This window comes from Carcharhinus amblyrhynchos, chromosome 3, assembly GCF_965287045.1.
Source record: "Carcharhinus amblyrhynchos chromosome 3, sCarAmb.v2.hapA, whole genome shotgun sequence".
Classification (NCBI taxonomy): domain Eukaryota; kingdom Metazoa; phylum Chordata; class Chondrichthyes; order Carcharhiniformes; family Carcharhinidae; genus Carcharhinus; species Carcharhinus amblyrhynchos.
The window spans coordinates 47898293-47919681 of record NC_137326.1 but is presented as its reverse complement, the minus strand read 5'-3'; the positions used below and the strand labels follow the sequence as shown (position 1 = coordinate 47919681).

At 41.4% G+C, this 21389-nt stretch overlaps 1 protein-coding gene across 2 annotated transcripts in view; it reads left to right on the top strand.

The window, feature by feature from the left end:
• The window catches only part of chl1b (cell adhesion molecule L1-like b), a 742190-nt gene that overhangs the window by 144114 nt on the left and 576687 nt on the right, over positions 1 to 21389 (top strand). For both annotated transcript variants that reach the window (XM_080183743.1, XM_080183751.1), the window contains one exon: positions 9246 to 9282. The gene's annotated coding sequence lies outside the window, so the exon portion shown is untranslated. The remainder of the gene's footprint in view (positions 1 to 9245; positions 9283 to 21389) is intronic.

Below are 21389 nucleotides of genomic sequence, written 5' to 3'. Positions count from 1 at the left end.
CAGAATGGCGCGATCTGCACCATCTAAATTGCTGAAATAGTTTTAAATTTGGTTGAATACCCTGGGTGGACATCCTGCATAGAGTGCTTTCCTCACCTTCTTCCTCTTCTACCTGGCCTCTACTCATTCTCCAAGTCATCCAAGAGAAAGGGCTACTAGTGCACCCAGGTCTGGGAGCATTTGGTTTGTGCAGAAACCTTGAAGCTCCCCTTCCGCAACACTCCTCAAGAACTTGGGTAACTTTAAATGTGTATAGAACACACCAAACAGCAGTAGAACTGAAACAATAGCCAGAAGAAATCAACTGGCAACTAACCTGTCAGTAACACTAGTGGTGGTGGAGTCCTTTCTGCTAGTGAAACCACACACAAGATTAAAATGTAGAAAGTGCAATAACTGGAGTTTAGAGCTCCAAGATGGCACCACTGATATTAAATCAGCACAGACTGCCATTAGACTTTTGCCATTAGATTTTCATTGCCTGCATGAATGTCTTCTCCGTTACGACATTTATTGACACTTGCCACAAAATTATGCAGGTGCACTACACACATCTTTTGGACACCAAACAGCACCTGTGGTGCCCAAACAAGAGATACTTCCAGGCAGGATTATCCACTGAATCTTTTTAAAGAGCACACAAAACTTTCTGAAAATTAACTTTGTTCAAACCGGATCAGATGTCATTGTGGCTGAAGACTGGAAACCTCAATCCTTACAGTTGGTGTAAAGTGCTTCAGAAAGAAATAAGTGAGTTATTCAGCAACCAAGCATATTGACATCTTGAAAGTAATTGAATTGACACACTTGTTTCTGTAGATATTGGAACAAATTCAAGAGTACACATTCTTTCAGGCAGGTTTTTTTTTGTTGCAACTGCATCCATTCTTTGTACCATTTTAATTAACTTATCCAGTTTAACCTTTTAACATAGAGCATTCAAATTGTACGACCTAATACTGAATGTGCAGAATGGAGCTTCAAGATAGAATGATGTTGTGATGGTTAGCTTTCCCCAATGTACATTCCTTTCCTTCCTCCTGTACTGCCCAGGAACAGCATAATTCCTTTCTTAGAGCAACTTCCAGTGCATGGAATTTATTTTCACATGGTGATCCTTTACTGTGTAGTGCATGATCTCACCCACCAAATGATTTGCATGGTTGGTCTGTGAGATGATTCGTAGAACTCAGCACAAACCATCAATTGAGAGTGCAATTTGTTTCGCTATTAATTTAACGAATAAAGAGTTTTCATATGGTCCTGATGTAGTATATTTAGTTTTTAAGCAGGGAAAAGTTGTGGGACCTTAAATGGGGTAATTGTTTCACCATTGACAAAATATAGTACGCAATCGTAGAACCATCGAATCACTACAGTGCAGAAGGAGACCGTTTGGCCCATCAAGTCTGCACCGATCATAATCCCACCCAGGCCCTTTTCCCGTAACTCCACGTATTTACCCTGTTAATTCCCCCTGACTAGTGGGTTAGGGTTAACTAGGGTTAATTTAGCATGCCCAATCAACTTAACCTGCACATCTATGGACTGTGGCAGGAAGTGGAGATGCCAGCATTGGGCAAAACACAGTCTCACAACACCAGGTTAAAGTCCAACCAGTTTATTTGATAGTAAACCCACAAGCTTTTGGGGTTTGCCCCTTCGTCAGGTGAGTGGAGAGTTTTTATTATGGCAGGAAACCAGAGCATTTGTAGGAAACCCATGCAGACACAGGGAAAATGTGCGGAATTTGCACAATCAGTGACCCAAGGCCAGAATTGAACCCAAGCCTTTGGCACTGCGAGGCAGCAATGCTAATCACTGTGCCACTGTGTCATCCCTAAAACTGGAAAAAAATATTTTTCAATAGGATACCTCATTCACAGTCAATGGTAAAACTAAAACTTGCATATATTATCATGTTAAAAATGTAGGGATCCAGAAATAGAGGGCAGGATTTTCTGTTTTGGGATGGGCCTGTGCATTCGGGGTCAGATGGAGATTCCAACCATACATTATGTGGGAGCAGTTGCCTAGTAGTGATTTATTTTTTGCTTGATTGTCCAGTTGGCGGGTGCCCTCACCTTAAAGTGTTTTAGAAGTGCGGAGAAGACAACTCAAGATGGGGAAGATAGGCTAGTGGTGGGGTCTGGGAGGTTAAGGTTGGGCCCCAGAATGATGCTGAAGCAATGGAACCATCCCCCACTGCCCTCCTCCCCTCACTCCCTCCAGTTCCACCTCTCAGATGCTGCCTCAACGTAACTGCTGTTGTGCCCCCAGCACTGTGGGGCATCCATATGTTGGCTGGAAAATTCCAGTTGGCCTCTGGTCAACAGTTTTTACTGGCCTGTGCAGATATCTTAACGAGTTACCCATTGTCTGCTGGCAGGTAGCTATTATCTGGCGTGCCTGAAAGTGCCTTGGGGATGATATCCTGCTGGTAAGCTGGCTACTGGCTATCAGCAAACAAATTGCACACCTACATTTCAGTTCCCGTCCCCACAGCCTCCAGAAATTCTGCCCAGAGTCTTCTATACATTGTAGCCTCGTGACTTGTTAATATTTGTGTATGCCATTAAGTCAGACAAATATCAATGAACAGAAATGATCTCAGTAAAATAGAGTTCTGTTTAATTATGCAAATAGAACAACAAGGAGTACATTTTTTTACCATGCCCAATGTTGTAATTTTTAACTAGTAGTGTTTGAGGAGTAGCCAATTTGAACAATGCATTTTATTTCTGCGAGATTGTTTGAAAAGAAAGTAGGCCAGCTTGCTTGGGTAAATACCTTATCCCAACTTTTAGAGAATGCACAGCAGTTTTGGAGCTAATGGAATGAATTGAGTGAGGGACTAAATGGCTGGCTGAAGTAACAGTTGGTCAAACTGGAATTTGTCATTTGCAGTAAATGGTCTTGCTTGTAGTTCTGATATATTTTTATTCATACAGTGCCTCATGTTTTATAAATAGGCATGAGATACAAAAGAATGCAGCTACAGTTACACAACTAATGGATTAATTAGTAGATAATAAATTAACTGTTCATACCAGACAATTAATTGGATTTCATTCCACATATTAAGAATCTGCTTAAAGCAAAGCAGTCTTAGAACATTTTAAGTACGAGATATTCTTCACATGTAATGTTTACATTTGTTGAAGAATAAAAGATTAATACAAAGGGTCCAATCCTAAAACATATATACTTCTCCTGTCTCAGTAATGACAACCCTGCGATGCCATGTTTCTTTTATTCAACTGTTCCCATTATGTAAACATGGCAGAATGTCTTGTTTAATTAATTAATCAATTTTATTTATGCTCCATCTCTCAGATACATAAATTTAGCCAGAATTCTTAAGAATGCAGGAACTTTATAACAACAGGACAATGCACAAGACAGTGGAGAATTTTATGTCTTGCTGTTGACCCTGATAAGAGGGCGAACAATTTACTTTGCTATCCTGAATGCACGTTGTCATTTTTTAGGTCACATACCACAAATTCGTGGCACTGTGTGTAAATGGGATTGCTATTCACCATTACTGTCTTGTGATCTCAGCCTACACATTTGGTGTTTAGCCTCCTACCAAAATGCCACCATTTCCAGCAGTATCAAGTAAGCAAATTAATAAGCTGGTTATTTTTTTCCTTTGAAGTTTATAATGCATATGGTTATAGTGTGATGATATTGTGCCATTAAGAATTATATTTTAATGATGTTTCTCTGCAGTTTTTTTTGTAAGCAGGCCTGGCCTTTTTGTTTTGTTGTTGCCATAATGTCTGAGCTGGTGACCTCGAATTGTTACTGAAGTATTAAGAACATAAGAACATAAGAACATAAGAACATAAGAAATAGGAGCAGGAGTAGGCCAACTAGCCCTTCGAGCCTGCCCCGCCATTCAATAAGATCATGGCTGATCTGTCTTGGCTCAGCTCCACATTCCCGCCCTCTCCCCATAACCCTTAATCCCCTCTCTTATCAAAAACCCATCAACCCGCGTCTTAAAATCTTGTTTATTTTGAATCTGGCCTTAAGCAGTGTCTTGGAGTTTTATGACCCTTTTGGAGCTGATGGATGAAGAATGATTGACAGGTCAGGTGATGCCTACATGGATAATTTTCATTCCCACAGGAAAATCCAAGGTTTTAGTTTCATTTTAGTCAGAAATTGTTTAGACTGCAGACTGAAAGCAGTGTTTTTTGTCTCTTGCCCTGGTATTGAAAATTGTACTATCTGTGAGTTGCTAGGTAGAAACTAGAGGCAAATTGTGTCTCTATCTCTCTTTTGAGGTGTGCTGAAAGTTCCAAGCCTGGGAAGCCTCAATTGCAATCCAACGTTTCAAAGGACCAATTTGCAGCAGGTATTACAAAGCTGCAAAATCCAGCATTACTTGAACATACTTGTTGTTCTATGCTAAACCCACAGAGGAGTGTATGTTTGTAAGTGTTGTATGATTTGGAATCGTATAGTTAGCTGTTAAGATTTATACAACATCATGATAGTTTTTCTGTAATTGGTCAAAGCCATGCAATTTTTTTCTTATTGTATGTTAACTGGTATTCTTGAATAAACTTTGATAAAAGCTCCCTAGTGGGTCACTTGAATCACACCTGGAGTGAAACACCTTATTCTTACCCACGTTAAATTCAAAGTACAGAATCTATGGTCTAGGTTAATTTCACAAAACACCTTGGAATTTCTGGCCTGGATCATAATAGTGGAGCAATTTAGCCAGTTCACTACCCCATTCTGTTATTTTTCCCCGTAGCCCCACATGTTTTTCTGTTCAGGTGTCTGCTTGTATTGAATTCCCTTTTGAAAGCCATTCTTATAGGCAGGGTGTTCCAGATTGTAACCACTCATTGCATGAGGAAGATTTTTCTTTTTTGTGCTTCCTTTGAGTCTTCTCCCATTCACTGTAGATATGTGTCATCTGATTCTTGACCTTCCACAAAGAGGAACAAATTCTCATAATCTGGCCTCTTCAATCTATCCAGTCCAGACCCTTGTCATTCAGCAATGTCCTTTTATTTTTAAAAATATGTTTTCAACTTTCAACTGACTGGAAATTTTGCAATTTGAAAAGAAACTGAGCAAACCATGAAAAATGAAAGATCCCCCAAGGTAAAAGAGAAAAAACAAACAAGGCACATTCAGGGGTGTGAAGAGAGGGAAATTTCCTTTAATTCTGTGCTTCAGTTGGGACTAAATCAATGTTTTATAGAAGTTCCCCGCTTTTATATTCTGTGCTTCTATTAATAAAGCCCAGGAAGCCATATGCCCTTTTAAGTATTTCCACAACCTACTCTGCTGCTTTCAAAGATTTGTGCACATGTACCCACAGATTTCTGTTCTTACACCTACTTTTGAATTGTACCCTTGACTTCACATTGCTTCAAAACACTGGACCTACCTATAGATCTCTCTGTTACATTCCCTTTTGAACTGTTCCCTTTGGCCTTTATTGCCTGAAAAAACTGCACGTTATCCTTTGTCTCTTATTGTGCAATCTTTCAATTGAGAATGCAATGATTGAATTCTCTTTTAAGTGTCCATTATGTTTGTGTTATGCATTCATTTTAATCTTAACAATTAACTTTGTGCTTAAAAATTCCAAACAAAAACACTCTGGCCTTTTGTTCACTTAATAGATCTTCTGTTTTTGTATGAAGCAACAATATTTTTACAGTCTGACGAAAAGAAATACTTGTGTTAAATACTTAATATTGAATATCTCTGAAAATATGTTTAGCTTATTTGTATTTATGAGACAATATGAATTTAATGTATTTGATTAAAATTATTTATTGAGAGTATCATGCTCAGTGCTTTAATATTTTAACCATTTAACTTGTTTTGTAAGATGCTTAAGTTATTTGCCTACTCATGCATATAAGACAACTAGATGTTTGTTTTCTTTCTTTACAATTCATCTAGGTCTAATTGTGAATTGTGAAGCAATTTTGAATATCACACCATAAGTAGCACTCTGTGTTAACTCAGGTTTTAATCTAATGTTGCGATTTTTCTTCCATCCCCTCCTTTGAGTTCCCTTGCATCAAATTGTGCCGGTCAAGGTTCACAGTGCATTGTCCTCCAGTGCCCTGCACCAAATGACAGCTCCTCGTGTGGGCCTGGACAGGGGTTATCGGAAGGTCATTGGCTTTGGGGCAGGGAACATTCTGTTGGACCTGATTTTGGAATTGCCTTGCGCTTTTGAGCACTTTCCATCAGAAGTCAGTGAATCATTGGTGAACAGCTGCCGTGCAATGAATTATGTTCCCAACTCCACCCTACTTCTTTGCTCAAGGATTGCTTGTTATGACTTGACTGCTACCCACACAGAGAACACACTGTTCAGTTCACATTTGAATTAAACATAACCAATTTGCGGTCTGTGGTTCAGCAGTATTTTCATCAGCTACAGCTGAGTTGCCTTATTTCTCATAAAAATCATGTTCTAAGTGGATGAGTGCAAAAAGGTCAAACATCTGGTTGAGAAACAGATCAGACAGGTTTTTTTTTGGAAGCATATTTGACTTTTGGGCTAAAGTTGTGTTCATATGTTTGTGTGTATGTGTGTTGATGTTAGTTTTAAGGTATGGATATCAGCTTGTTATATACTGGCTGTATACTTATGTTCCTTATGAACCAAATAGCTTCTGGGAGTGAAACTAATATATCATGACACATCTATTTATAATTTATGTACCTATGACCAACATTCTATTCCATCAAACATATTGTACCATCTCAAACAAAACTTGGTGAAATCCTTGCAAGACTGACAGTTCTGCAATTATGCCTTTTTGTGTGAACTGCTATCTTGCAAGAATGAATTTCCTAAACAGTGGCCCATCTCTGATCAGCCATTGTCCATTTAAGTGTATTTGAGTTTAATATTAAATCTTATTTCAGTCATCTCTTTATAATGGATTGGCACTTGATGATTACCAGTTGAGTCTCCAGTTTAAAATACAAGTATATTTGCATTTTACTGTTACTCCACTGTTATCATAGATTAAAATCCTGCTTAATAGGAAAAAAATAAATGTCTGGTAATGGGAAATAGAACTTATCAGAAGCACAAAAGTCAATTTCTGCCCTTTAATCATCAATGAGACCATGTCAGAGAGACCTAAATTTTGTGTGGTCTCTAATGACTCCATATAAATTCCTCTGGACAAAGACCTCTGTAATTCTCCTTCCTTGTCAGAACAAGGGAAAGTCTTAGAAATATTAATGAAGCAATACAGTTTTAAAAACTGCATCTTTCTTTCCATTATTAAAGTCACAAAGCAGATTCTGCATGTGTGATTGGAAGTAATTTAATAATGTCAGCCAACAGTTCCAACTGGCAATAAATAGGTTCCAATATGGGAAAGTCCCTACAACAGACACACAGACAAATGCTGCCAGAGCCTATTCTGTATATGGACACCTGCTAATGTTCTTATGTGTTAGTGCTGCAAACCTTTCTATACAACTATGTTCACACACGTACATAAAAAGAACAAATACAAACTGTATATTCCAAGAAAATAGTCGATAGACTTGGCTAAGGTGACATCAACTGCTCCTCCCTCCTCCCACAAGCCCAGGCAAAGTCCATATAGGTAGTCTTCCTGAAATCAGTATGAACATTTGATTTAGTGGAAGGGAATTAATTTTCATTTTACTTGGGGAAATAGCATCAATCTGAATACCTGAAAAAGCAATATGTTACATTTGGAAACTTGTACACTGAGATGTGTTGTTTTGAATGTCTTGACATACAAACAGCACCCAGCATTGAACTAAATTCTAAGGCTGAAACTGGGACATTGTCCTATCTCTGACTCTGCTTTAGGTTTCATGAGGTCCAGTGCTGGCAATATTGCCTCATAATCTCAGACTTAACGCGTTCTCCAACTGTTGAACAATGTTAAATAATTCACTGCTATCAATGAGATCTTTGAAATGATGCTTTGCTTCAAATGCTTAAATAATGCATTAGCAAAAGATGTTAGTGTGTTCTTCTCCTGATCCAATATTATTGCACAATAATACACCAAGCAGCAGGGTATATATATAGGACATTCGGGTGTATGGCATCTGTTATTTGAAAGTGAAACTTATTGGGGGCAATTCTCCTGGCTGCTTTGACAGCGCAGCGGGCCAAGAGACATTACCAGTGGCTGTTTAACGGGAAATTTTGGCTCCAAAATTTTTGGAGTCGTCAGCTCCATGCTGGAGATCAGTGCAGAGCTGATTTAAATATTAAAATTTGTATTTTCATTTCATTAGCGGGCCTGGAACTGAAGTTTCCAGGCCCACTCGCGACTCCGTCCTGCCCCACCAGGAGTGTAACACTCTAGTGGGGTTTACAACAGTGCCCCACTAATGGGGAGTAGGCGGTCCGATCCTGCTGCAGTGAAGAGAGACAATAGAGGACCCTCAGGATGTTAGGGGTAAGGGGGGCATGCCCCTGGGCATTGCCAACCAGGCAATGCCAAGCTGGCCCCCTAGCACTACCTAAGGGGCACATTGGGGATGGAGCGAGACGGGACTGGGCTTATTGGGGAAAGAGCATTTCGGGGGGGGGGGGGGGGGGGTGGTCGGGAGGGAGATTGCTGGTGCTCCCTACTGGTTACCACGTACCATGGCAGAGGGAGAGAATGGAATAATGGGGGTTGCCCCATCCAGGTTAGATGCAGCAGTGGGGGTTGGGTCTGCTGAGGGTAGGGGAGTCGGGAAGATTGGGGCGGACTACTGGGTGGTGAGGGACATCAGTGCTGTTCTGGAAAGGTCTGGAAGTCCAGTGATTGTCGGGGGTGGGGAGCGGGGGGCTGCTGTGGTTGGCAAGGACAGCGATGCAGAATTGAGGACTGGCCAACGATTGGATGTCTGGCAGTGCGGGGCCATTGTACATGCACTAATCTCCACTCTGACAGATTGGATCATGCGCAATAGCCCGCTCAGTGCTATGCTGCTGGCCTCTTGGATGGGAATAGCCCTGCCCATAGATTTTCAACATAAATCTCTGAGGCACTTTGCAGTGCTCAGTGTGTGGGAGATTCATTTTGAAAATCCCACTAAGAACAATTTTCTAATTTTTACACAAATTCGGGACTGAGAATTTCTTTAGGAGGGTCACCCCATTAAGTTCAATTTAGATTCTTTCCTTCAATATTGTTATTTTTGAAGCATGCCTACTTTATTAAGTATTTCACTTGCATTTGTATCTTTTTGTATTTCAGTGAAACCTGAGTTGATTTGGCTAGGAATATAATTAGGGTAAGTTATTTATTTTTCATTCTTCAGAGCTATGGACAAAATTTTAGCATATATATGTTTTACTTGTAAGAATGGCCATTCAGTTTTTGAAATAAAAATAACATTTGCAATATTTGGTAAAATTGTTTGTCAACATTATTTTCAGAAGATGGTGATTTATTTTCTATGGAGTCAATTCTAAAGCAAATCTTCTTTCTTTTGAACTGTGTATTTTTTAAACAACTAATCTCTATTAACTTTCATGGAACACATTTTTATGTTACTTGCTCTTAGGAATTTAAAATTCAATACATAATAGTGTGACACTCTACGGAGCATGTATTAGTTGAGGTTTGTTTCAGAAATAATTCTGAATTCCTCTTGCCATTAAGTGTATCCGGACTGCAAAAATTGAAGCTTTTTGTGTGAAGACAAAATATTATTCCCAACTGTATTAAAGGAATGCTTTTATTAACACACCCTCCACCCCTGCAATGTGGATGACTCTTAACTGCCCTCTGAAATGGCCTAGCAAGCCCCTCAGATGTATTAATCGCTACAAAGTCTCAAAGACATGAAACTGAACAGACCAACTGACATTGATCTAGGCACCAGAAAAGACAATGGCAAATCAGACAGCCCTGTCGACCCTGCATAGTCCTCCATACTAACATCTAGGGGCTGGTGCCAAAATTGGGAGAGCTGTCTCATTGACAAATCAAGCAACAGCCTGACTTGGTCATTCTCATGGAATCATACATTACAGATAACACCTTAGATACCACCATTACCATCCCTGGACATGGCCTGTCCCACTGGTAGGACCAACCCCGCAGGCTTGGCAGCACAGTGGTATACAATTAGGAGGGGTTGCCCTGTGAGTCCTTAACATTGACTCCGGACCCCATGAGGTCTCAAGGCTTCAGATTAAACATGGGCAAGCAATCCTCCAACTGGTTACCACATACTGCCCTTCTTCGGCTGATGAATCAGTACTGCTCCATGTTGAACAACATTTGGAGGAAGTACTGAGGGTGTCAAGGGTGCAAAATGTACTCTGGATGGGGATTTCAATATCCACCACCAAGTGTGGCTCAGCAGTAGTACTACTGAAGGATATAACTGCTAGACTGGGATTGCAGCAGGTGGTGAAGGAACCAACAAGAGGGAAAAACATACTTGACCTCATCTTGATCAGTCTGCTGGCTGCAGATGCATCTGTGCATGACAGTATTGATAAGAGTGATCATCGCACAGTCCTCGTGGAGATAAAGTCCCGTCTTCACATTGCGAATAACCTCCATTGTGTTGTATGGTATTACCAACGTACTAAATGGGACAGACTTCAAACCGACCTAGCAACTCAAGACAGGGCATCCATGAAGTGCTGTGGGCCATTAACAGCAGCGGAATTGTACTCCAGCACAATCTGCAATCTCATGGCCTGGTACATCCCCCACTGAACTATTACTATCAAGCCAGGGGATTAATCCTGGTTCAGTGGAGAGTGCAGGAGGGCACACCAGGAGCAGCACCAGGCATACCTAAAAAAATGAGGTGTTAACCTGGTGAAGCTACAAAACAGGAGTACTTGCATGCCAAATGGCAAAAACAGCAAGTGATAGACCGAGCTAAGCGATCCCACAACTAACGGATCAGACCTAAGTTCTGCAATTCTTCCATATCCAGTCAAGAATGGTGGTGGACAACTAAACAACTCACTGGTGGAGGAGGCTCTACAGATATCCCCATCCTCAATGATGGAGGAACCCAGCACATCAGTGCAAAAATAAGGCTGAAGCATTCACAGCAATCTTCAGCCAGAAGTGCCGAGCGGATGATCCATCTCGGCTTCCTCCAGTGGTCCGCAGTGTCTCAAATGCCAGTCTCCAACCAATTTGACTCACTCCCCATGATATCAAGAAACAGTTGGAGGCACTGGATACTGCAAAGGCAATGGGCCCTGATAACATTCTGGCTTAGTACTGAAAACTTTGTTCCAGAACTTGTCACTCCCCTAACCAAGCTCTTCAAGTACAGTTACAACACTGGCATCTACTCAACAACGTGGAAAATATGTCCTGTACACAAAAAACAGGACAAATTCAACCCAGCCAATTACTACCCAATCAGTTTACTCGCCATCAAGAGTAAAGTGATGGAAGGGGTCATCAACAGTGCTAACAAGCAGCACCTGCTCAGCAATAACCTGCTCAGTGGCACCCAGTTTGGGTTTCATCAGGGTCACTCAGCTTCTGATCTCATCCTTGGTTCAAACATGAACAAAATATCTGAATTCCAAAGATGAGGTGAGAGTAACAGCCCTTGACATCAAAGCTGTATTTGATCAAGTGCGCATCACTGAGCTCTAGCGAAACTGGAATCAATGTGCATCAGGGGGCAAACTCTCCGTTGGTTGGAGTCAAACCTGGCACATAGGAAGATGGTTGTGGTTTTGGCAGATCAGTCATCCCAGCTCTAGGACACCTCTGCAGGCGTCTCTCTGGATAGTGTGCTAGGCCCAACCATCTTCAGGTGCTTCATCAATGACCTCCCCTCCACCATAATGTCAGAAGTGAGCATGTTCGCCAATGATTGTACAATGTTCAGCATTATTCACAACTCCTCAGATACTGAAGCAGTCAATGTTAAATGCAACAAGATCTGAACAATATCCAGGCTTGGGCTGGCAAATGGTAAGTAATATTCGCATCACACAAATGCCAGGCAATGACCATCACTCTAATCACTAGCCCTTGACATTCAGTGGTAAACCATCACTGAATCCCCCACTGTCAATGTCCTTGGGGTTACCACTAACCAGAAATTCGACTGGACTCACCACATAAACACAGTGACACAAGAGCAGGTCAGAGGATAGGAATATTGTGGCAAATAACTGATTTTCGGACTCCCCAGAACCTACCCACCATTTGCAAGGCACAAGTCAGGAGTGTGGTAGAATACTCCCCACATGTCTGGATGGGTGCAGCTCCAACAACACTCAAGCAGCTTGACACCATCCAGGACAAAGCATCCCACTTCATTGGCACCACATTTACAAACATTCAATCTCTCCACCACCGACGCTCAGCAGCAACAATGTGTACTATTTACAAGATGCACTGCAGCAATTCACCAAAGACCATTAGACACCACCTTCCAAACCCACGACCACTTCCATTTAGGAGGACAAGGGCAGCAGATAAATAGAAACACCACCTCCAAGTCCCCCTCTAAGCCACTCACCATCCTGATTTGGAAATATAGCGCCGTACCTTCACAGTCACTGGGTCAAAATACTGGACTTCCCTCTCAAAGCGAAGAGTAGCAGAAAAAGCAAACAAAGATAATGGCCAGAATTTTACCAGCACTCACGCTGGCAGGTTTTCCCCATCCTGCTGCAGTGAACAGAGATTTGACTAGATGTGAAATTCTCTAATCTCACTGCAGTGGGAACATGGCATGAATGGTGAGAACATAGCATGAATGGCTGGTAAGATTGCGCCCATTGTAGTGGATGTAACACATTCAGATCTTCAAATGATCTTTGATAAGGTACATGCATAGTGGACTCATGACCCACATCAGAGCATGAGGAGGGATGGTTAGGTAGCAGAATAGATAGCAAGCTGGTTATGAAACAGAAAACAAGACTAGAGGTTAAGACGAATGACTCAGAATGGCAAATGAAGAAAAATGATCCACAAGAGTTAGTACTGGAACAATTTTCATAAATAATTTGGAATTGAAGATCAGAAGATGTGTGACAAAACCAAATTGAAGTGGTTTGATTAATCAAAGGAAGGAGATGAACATCAAGGCTGTGCATCGTTGCTGATCAATGCAATGAAAACCAGAAAAATTTGGATCTGTCATGGTACAGTATTCAAATATGACTTTACTTTTCAGAAGACGTGATGTGACAAGACTCTTTATATTCGCAATGGGAGAATAGGTTATTTCACCTCTCATGTCGAAGAAGTTGCAAAATAATGTAAAATGTTGTTTTGCCCATTCGTTTGAATACTTTGCGTATAAATGCAACTAGCTTCACCAAGGCTTGATGAGCTAGAACATGTGGTGTTGAAGTGTTTAACACTGCATATAAATCTCACTTGTACTACTGGTTCCCACAGCCAGCTGCAATCAAGATGTAAGTCTGACCAGACCTACTGAATAGAAGTTGAAAACACCTGCCAGTCTTTGTGAATCCTGCCAGTTTTATATTCAGTTTGCAGCTGTTTACACAAGGATCACTCTTAGGAGTTGGCAGCCCTAGTGTGGATCCTTTGCAGTGCAGTATCAGCTGAAAAATATTAACTCAAGGATACAAACCTTTTACTGGCTGGATGTGCTTGTAGGTTTACTTAAGGGAAAGGAAGTTAGATAAGTACATGAGAGAGAAGGGAATGGAAGGACTTGTTGATGGAGTAGAAGGAGGCTTAATTGAGTGGAATATAAACATCAGTGTAGACCTCGGCTAAATGGTGTTTCAGAGCTACAAATTTGATGTAATATTTGGTTGTGTTTTAGATGTACAACAATCTCACAGTCTCATAATTAATTTATTTCATTCCCGCAAGAGACTGCCTCTGGAGCTGTTAATAGTCAGAGGCAGATTTAGTGTGGGATATTTGAAATGTGAAACTCAATGGAGGTTGGAATTAAAAATTTGCTGCCAGCACATCAAAAAACTAACAGTCAGATCAGTTGCCTTTGTGGCATTGCAAATGAATTGAGAACTGCACCAAGAATATTGTGCAAAACATTTATTACCAGAGTAAGACTGATTATTACACTTTGATTTGATTTATTATTGTCACATATACTAGTTTACAGTATTGTTTCTTGCGCACTGCACAGATAAAGCATACTGTACATAGAGAAGGAAAGGAGAAAGTGCAGAATGTAGTGTTACAGTCGTAATTAGGAATTTTGAATCTTTTTCCTGATGGAAGAAGTTGGAAGAAAGTATGTCCAGGGTGCATGGGGCACTTGATTATGCTGGCTGCTTTTTTTGAAAATCAAATATAATGTGAGTATTAACGGTTATTGCCCTGCTTGCAGGCTACCTTTGTCAATTTGATTGTCCAATCTATATGTAGATTAAAGGTATCTAGCATTATTGCCATGTCTTTCTTACAAGCAGGCAATATTTCTTCCTGTATACCCCATTCTATAGTGTAGTTACTATTAGGGGACCTATATACCACTCTGCTGTTTCTTCTCTCTACGCAAACTGATTGTACATCTTAATCTTCAGTATTAAGGTTATCTCCTACTATTGTATTAATGTTAATTAACTGACCTACCAATTGCCCTTTCTTAGCTTTATGTCCTTCTCAAATGTCAAGTAATCCTCGAGGTTCCAGTCTTGGTCACTTTTGCAGCCACTTCTCTCATGTTACACATATTTTTATTTAAACTGCCAACTAATCCATTTTGTTATGGATGCTATGTGCATTCAAACACAAGCCTTTAGTTTTGTCTTCATACTAATTTTGCAAACTCTAGACTTACCTGCTGATGCACTTTTAAGTTTGTACGCTGTTTCCATTCCTGCCATGCTCTGAATATCATTACCCTTTTTGCAAACTTGTTCTCTTGCTTTGTCCCTTGCCTTTAATCCACCACACCTTTCCTCACCTAATCTTTTCACCCAACTATTTTGTTTAAAGCCCTCTACTGCCCAAGTTATTAGGTTCCCACAATATTGGTCCTGGCCCAGTTCAGGTGAAGACCATCTCAATGGTACAGCTCCCACTTTATCCAATAGTGGTACCAGAACCCCATGAATTGAAACCTATTTTTCCATACACCAATCTTTGACTAGCATATTCACTTCCCTGATTTTACTTACCCTGCACCAATTTGCTTGTATCTTGGTTAATAATGCAGAGATGATTACTTTTGAGGTCCTCACGAAAAACACCTTTTCTAGTTCACTCTATGTCATTGGTACTTCTGTGCACCACAACAACTTGATCGTCTCTCTTAAAACCCTGGCAGTAGGCAGGGCAATACAACCTTCAGTCCTCTTGTGCTTGGCAACAGTGAAATGTGTCTGTCCCCCCAGTCTGCACTGTCCTGATAGAGTCATAGAGTTTACAGCGTGGAAACATGCCCTTCGGCCCAACTTGTCCATGCCGCTCTTTTTTTTTAAGCACCTAAACTAATCCCAATTGCCCACATTTAGCCATATCCTTGTATACCCATTGTACCCATGTAACTATCTTAATGCTTATTAAACGATAAAATTGTACCTGCCTCTACTACCACCTCTGGCAGCTTGTTCCAGACATTCACCACCATCTGTGTGAAAAAGTTGTCACCCCTCAGCCTCCCATGCTCCAGAGGAAAAAGTCCCAGCCTATTCAGCCTCTCGTTATAACTCAATCCATCGAATCCCAGTAGCATCCCAGTAAATCTTTTCTGCAGTCTTTCTCGTTCAATAATATCCTTTGTATAGTAGGGTGATCAGAATTGCACACAGTATTCCAAGTGTGGCCTTACCTCTGTCTTGTATAACTTCAACAAGGCGTCCCACCTCCTGTATTCAATGTTCTCACCGATGAAACCAAGCATGCCGAATGTCTTCTTCACCACTCTGTCCACCTGTGACTTCACTTTCAAGGGGCTATGAACATGTACCCCTAGATCTATTTGTTCTGTAACTCTCCCCAGTGCCCTACCATTAACTGAGCAAGTCCTGCCCTGGTTCAATCTACCAAAATGCATCATCTCGCATTTGTCTAAATTAAACTCCATCTGCCATTCGTCAGCCCACTGGCCCAGTTGATCACGATCCCATTGCAATTGGAGATAACCTTCCTCACTGTCCACCACGCCACCAATCTTGGTGTCAACTGCAAACGTACTAACCATGAACCCTATATGCTCATCCAAATCATTAATATAAATGACAAATAACAGTGAACCCAGCACTGATCCCTGAGGCACACCGCTGGTCACAGGCCGCAAGTTTGAAAAACAACGCTCCACAACCACTCTCTGGCTTCTGTCAAGAAGCCAATTTTGTATCCATTTAGATACCTCACCCTGGATTCCATGAGATTTAACTTTATGCAACAACCTACCATGCAGTACCTTGTCAAAGGCCTTGCTAAAGCCCATGTAATCAACATCAGCTGCACTGCCCTCATCTACCTTTTTGGTTTCCCCTTCAAAAAACGCAATCAATTTTGTGAGACATGATTTTCCACTCTCAAAGCCATACTGACTGTCCCTAGTCAGTCTTTGCATCTCTAAATGCCTGTAGATCCTGTCTCTCAAAATACCTTCCAACAATTTACCCACCACAGACATGAGGCTAACTGGCCTGTAGTTCCCAGGCTTTTCTCTGCAGCCCTTTTTAAGTAAAGGCACAATATTTGCCACTCTCCAATTTTTAGGCACCTCACCCGTGACTATCGATGATTCAAATATCTTGGCTAGGGGCCCTGCAATTTTCTCCCTAGCCTCCCACAACGTCCTGGAATGTACCTCATCAGGTCCCACAGATTTATCTACCTTGATGCACTTTAAGACTTCCAGCACCACCTCCTCTTTAATATGTACGTTCCTCAAGACATCAGTATTTAATTCCCCAAGTTCCCTAGCATCCATTCTTTTCTCAACAGTAAATACTGATGAGAAATATTCATTTAGGATCTCACCCATCTCTTGTGGATCCATACATAGATTATCTTGTTGATCCTTAAGAGGCCCTACTCTCTCCCTTGTTACTCTTTTGCCCTTTATGTATTTGTAGAAGCTCTTTGGATTCTTCTTTGCCTTACCTGCCAAAACAATTTTGTGTCCCCTTTTTGCCCTCCTGATTTCTCTCTTAACTCTACTGTTACACCACCAATGCTCATCAAGAGATTCACTTGATCCCAGCTGCCTATGCATGTCATGTGCCTCTTTCCTCTTCTTGACCAGGGCCTCAATATCCCGAGTCATTCAGGGTTCCTGACTTCTGTCAGCCTTGCCCTTCACTCTAAGAGGAATGTGTTTACCCTGAACCCTGGTTAACACACTTTTGTCCCTTTTCCTTCCCACAGACTCCCCCGATTAACTTTTGAAAGTTCCTGCCTGACACCACCAAAATTGGCCTTGCCCCAATTTAGAATATTAACATTTGGGACACACCTATCATTTTCCATAACAATCTTAAAACTATTAGAGTTATGGTCACTGGTCACAAAGTGATCTCTCACTAACACTCTGTCACCCGCTCTTCCTTATTTCCCGAGAAGAGGTCAAGTTTTGTCTCCTCTCTAGTCGGGCCATCCACATACTGAATGAGAAATTCCTCCTGAATACACTTAACAAATTTCTCTCCATCCAACCCTCTAATTCTGTGGCTGTCCCAGTCAATGTTGGGAATATTAAAAACTCTCACTGTTACCACCCCATTTTTCTTGGAGCTAACTGTAACCTCCTTACATATTTGCTCTTCAATTTCCCACTGACTGTTTGGGGGCCTATAGTACAACCCAATCAAACTGATTTCTCTCTTCTAATTTTCAGTTCTACCCATATAAACTCAGTGGCCGAACCCTCGGATATATCCCCTCTCAGTACAGCCGTGATGCTTTCCCTAATTAAAAGTGCAATCCCCCACCTTTCTTACCTCCTGTTCTATGTTTCCTATAGCATCTGTACCCTGGAACATTAACCTGCCAGTTCTGTCCCTCCCTTAGCCATGTTTCAGTAATTGCTATAATATCCCAGTCCCACATACCCATAAATGTCCTGAGTTCATCTGCCTTGCCTGTCAGGCCTCTTGCATTGAAATAAATGCAGTTTAATCCGGATTTCCCTTGCTCTCTGTCTTGCTTCTGTCTGATTTGTCTCGTACTAGGATTACTGACGCTGCCTTTACTAATTAATGGGCTCTCTTTAACTTCCGTGCTGTCCTTAAACTTCTCTTCTCCCTACTGCTTTGGATCCCCCCTACCCACGCCCACCACTACCCCCCCCCCAAAAGCTAGTGGCTCTAGCAAATTTTCCTGCCAAGATATTAGTCCCCTTCCAGTTCAAATGTAACACATCCCTTTTGAACAGATCACCCCTTTCCCAGAAAAGATCTCAATGATCCAACAATCTAAATCCCTGGCCCTTGCACTGGCTCTCAAGCCAGGCATTCATCTGCCTAATCCTCCTATTCCTACACTCTCTAACATGTGGTAGTGGTAGTATTCCTGAAATTACTACCTTCAAGATCCTGCACGTTAGCTTTCTGCCTAACTCTCTATACTCGCATTTCAGGACCTCATCCCTTTTCCCACCTATGTTGTTGGTACCAATATGTACAACAACCTCTGGCTGCTCTCCCTCCCCCTTAAGAATTTCCTGCAATTGCTCAGAGATGTCCTTAACCGTGGCACCAGGGAGGTAACACATCATCCTGGAGTCTCGATTGTGGGCACAGAAACGCCTGTCCGTGCCTCTAACTAGCAAGTTCCCTATTACTATTGCTCGCTTACTCTTTGCCTGATCCTTTCCGACAGCAAAACCAGCTGTGGTGTCACAGACCTGGCTACTGCTGGTATCTCCCCCTGACAAGCTATCCCACTCAATAGCATCCAAAATGATATACCTGTTTGAAAGGGGAATAGACACAGGAGAGTCCTGCATCACCTGCCTGCCTCTCCTGGCAGTCACCCATTACCTGTCTGAACCTGCAGTGTGACGTCCTCCCTGTAACGAATGTCTATCATACTCTCTGCCTCCTATACGCTCCGCAGTGCACCCACCTGCCGCTCCAACTGAACAATGCGGTCTGTGAATAGCTGCAACTGGACACACTTCCTGCAGACAAAGTGGTCAGGGAGACTCGATTGCTCCCTAATTGTCCACATCTGGCCCTAATGGCCCTAGCTGCCATTTTGCCCTTATATGGATAGAAAAAAAACTGTCCCTTCACAGCAGCTCCTCCACAAACCACCTTCTGGTCACAGTGACTGCACTTATGAAAACGTGACCTGCAACCGCCAATCACCTTCGCTGATAAGTTACCTTTATTCTCACAGTTACACTCAGCTCCACCCTCCGACCGCTCCCTGCAGACTACATTCCAATTTACTGCTCCCACCTGAATGGATTTCTGTACCATTACCATACTGACAAGGTCAGTTCACTCATCCAGCCTGCAATCTTCCACTTTCTAGAAACTGGTAATACATGCTCTTACGTCATTATGTTCTTCAGCATGAAATGATTGCTGACCTAATTTGAATATTATCTTAAAAGATGGGAGCTCCAGCAATCAGTAATTTGTTCAATACTTCATGGCTTGATAAGTTTAAATGGCTGGAGCATGATCATTGATAAAATTACTTTTATCACAGGAAGGCGAAAAGTGCTGATGTTGTTTATGCAACCAGTCTTTGACTGTCAAAAATTTTCATTTTATACTAATAGATTTTGATTTGCTGTAGTATACTAGATTAATTGGTACCTGAGCAATTTGTGCTTTTGGCGGAGGTGTACTAATAGGTTTACCATGGGAAGATTGATATCGATCACACTTGCGCCAGTAGATAATAGTACATTCATCACTCAAGTTACCAGCTTTGCAACTTTTAAAAAAAAATCACTTCTCAACCACTCAGTTTAAATTCATTATTTGGACTATCTGATGTAACTTATATGTTGATGGTTTCTTTTTCTCTTGGTATGAATGTAATTAATAACAAACATTAGGGCATTGCTATTCGTATGTTAACTAGTATCTGGTTGTGTTAATATTGTTTTTAGGTAGCCATGACATGTATCTTAAGAAACCATTATCATGAATGACATTGATATTGTAGAGTTGTGTGAAACTGTATTAGTGTTAAAATGCTCGAAGTTGTATTGTATAGTATTTTTGTATAAATGCTAGTCTGAATATTTTCTTGTAAACTATTTTATCTAATTTATTTAAATTAAGGTTAGTGAATTAAGGTCAGGGAAGAAATTTCAGACCAATGTGTTAGACTTTTGTATGATATTTGACATTATATAGGTGGCGATTCTCCCAGTCTGCTGCACTGCTTTAGCCTTAGTCATCAGCCAGCCTGATGTAACCTACTTCAATAAAAGCAATGAAGTACAGCAAAGTGACTCCACAAAAGTAATACATACTATGAGTTTCAGTCATCCCAAAAAGCGGAGCAAGGATCGTGAATTGCAATTAACCTGTGCTGTTGCTTCTGTTGCAGGTACCGTATATTGTCTGGTAACATAAATGATTGTAGCTTGCAGCCAGCACCAAGCATGCTGCTATGTAGCCACATGCCTGAATTGTGGCCGCAAAATGGTGAGAGGGGAACATGACTCAAAATTAGCCTCTATGATCTAAAACCATCCCGTACCTTTTAAAGAGGAGGTGCATTCTGTCTGAAAAAGATGCTATAAGTCATTCTATAACTGATCCTGACCTGTGAAAAGTACAGTAATGACACAAGATGGTGGAGGCTGGACTCAGAAATCTTCTGCACTGCGGAGGAGATCTTGGTACAGGGTGATGGGAGGAGGAGAGATGTCACCAGCTATAGATATCCAGGGGACCTTCCAGACAAACTTTGGAAAATCAGTTGGCCAAGGCAGACAATGGCAACACTAAAGCTCCAAGGAGCTAAAGGTTCAATGATTTCAGGTGTGTGGGTAAGGCCAGTGAACTTATCTTCAGGTATCATATCCCAGCAGCTGCATCACATGCCTCTCAGAAACTGCTGAATCTTCTGCAATCCATTACTTGCCCAGCAATCTCTATTAAACATGCTTCCTACCTAACATTCAAAGGCACCTTACCCTCGCATATTTAGCCTTTATGCTCCCCCCTCCCCCCCCCCCTCCACGCCATCCTCTACATTCTGTACCTTCACTACATGTGGTGAGAGTTAGCTGGCAACTTGTGTGCATGGAACAGGATTGTCCATTATCCCAAAATGTATCAGAAGAATTTGGTTTTGGTTTTTGAAGTGCCATTCTAGACCATTGAGGTCCTTGAGCACTTTAAAATATGCATTACAATACAGTTAACTTGCATATATCACGATGTACAAAATAACATCATTGTGCTCTGGAATCCAGTTGGGATCAGTTAAACAATCACATTTACATCGCTGCAGAGT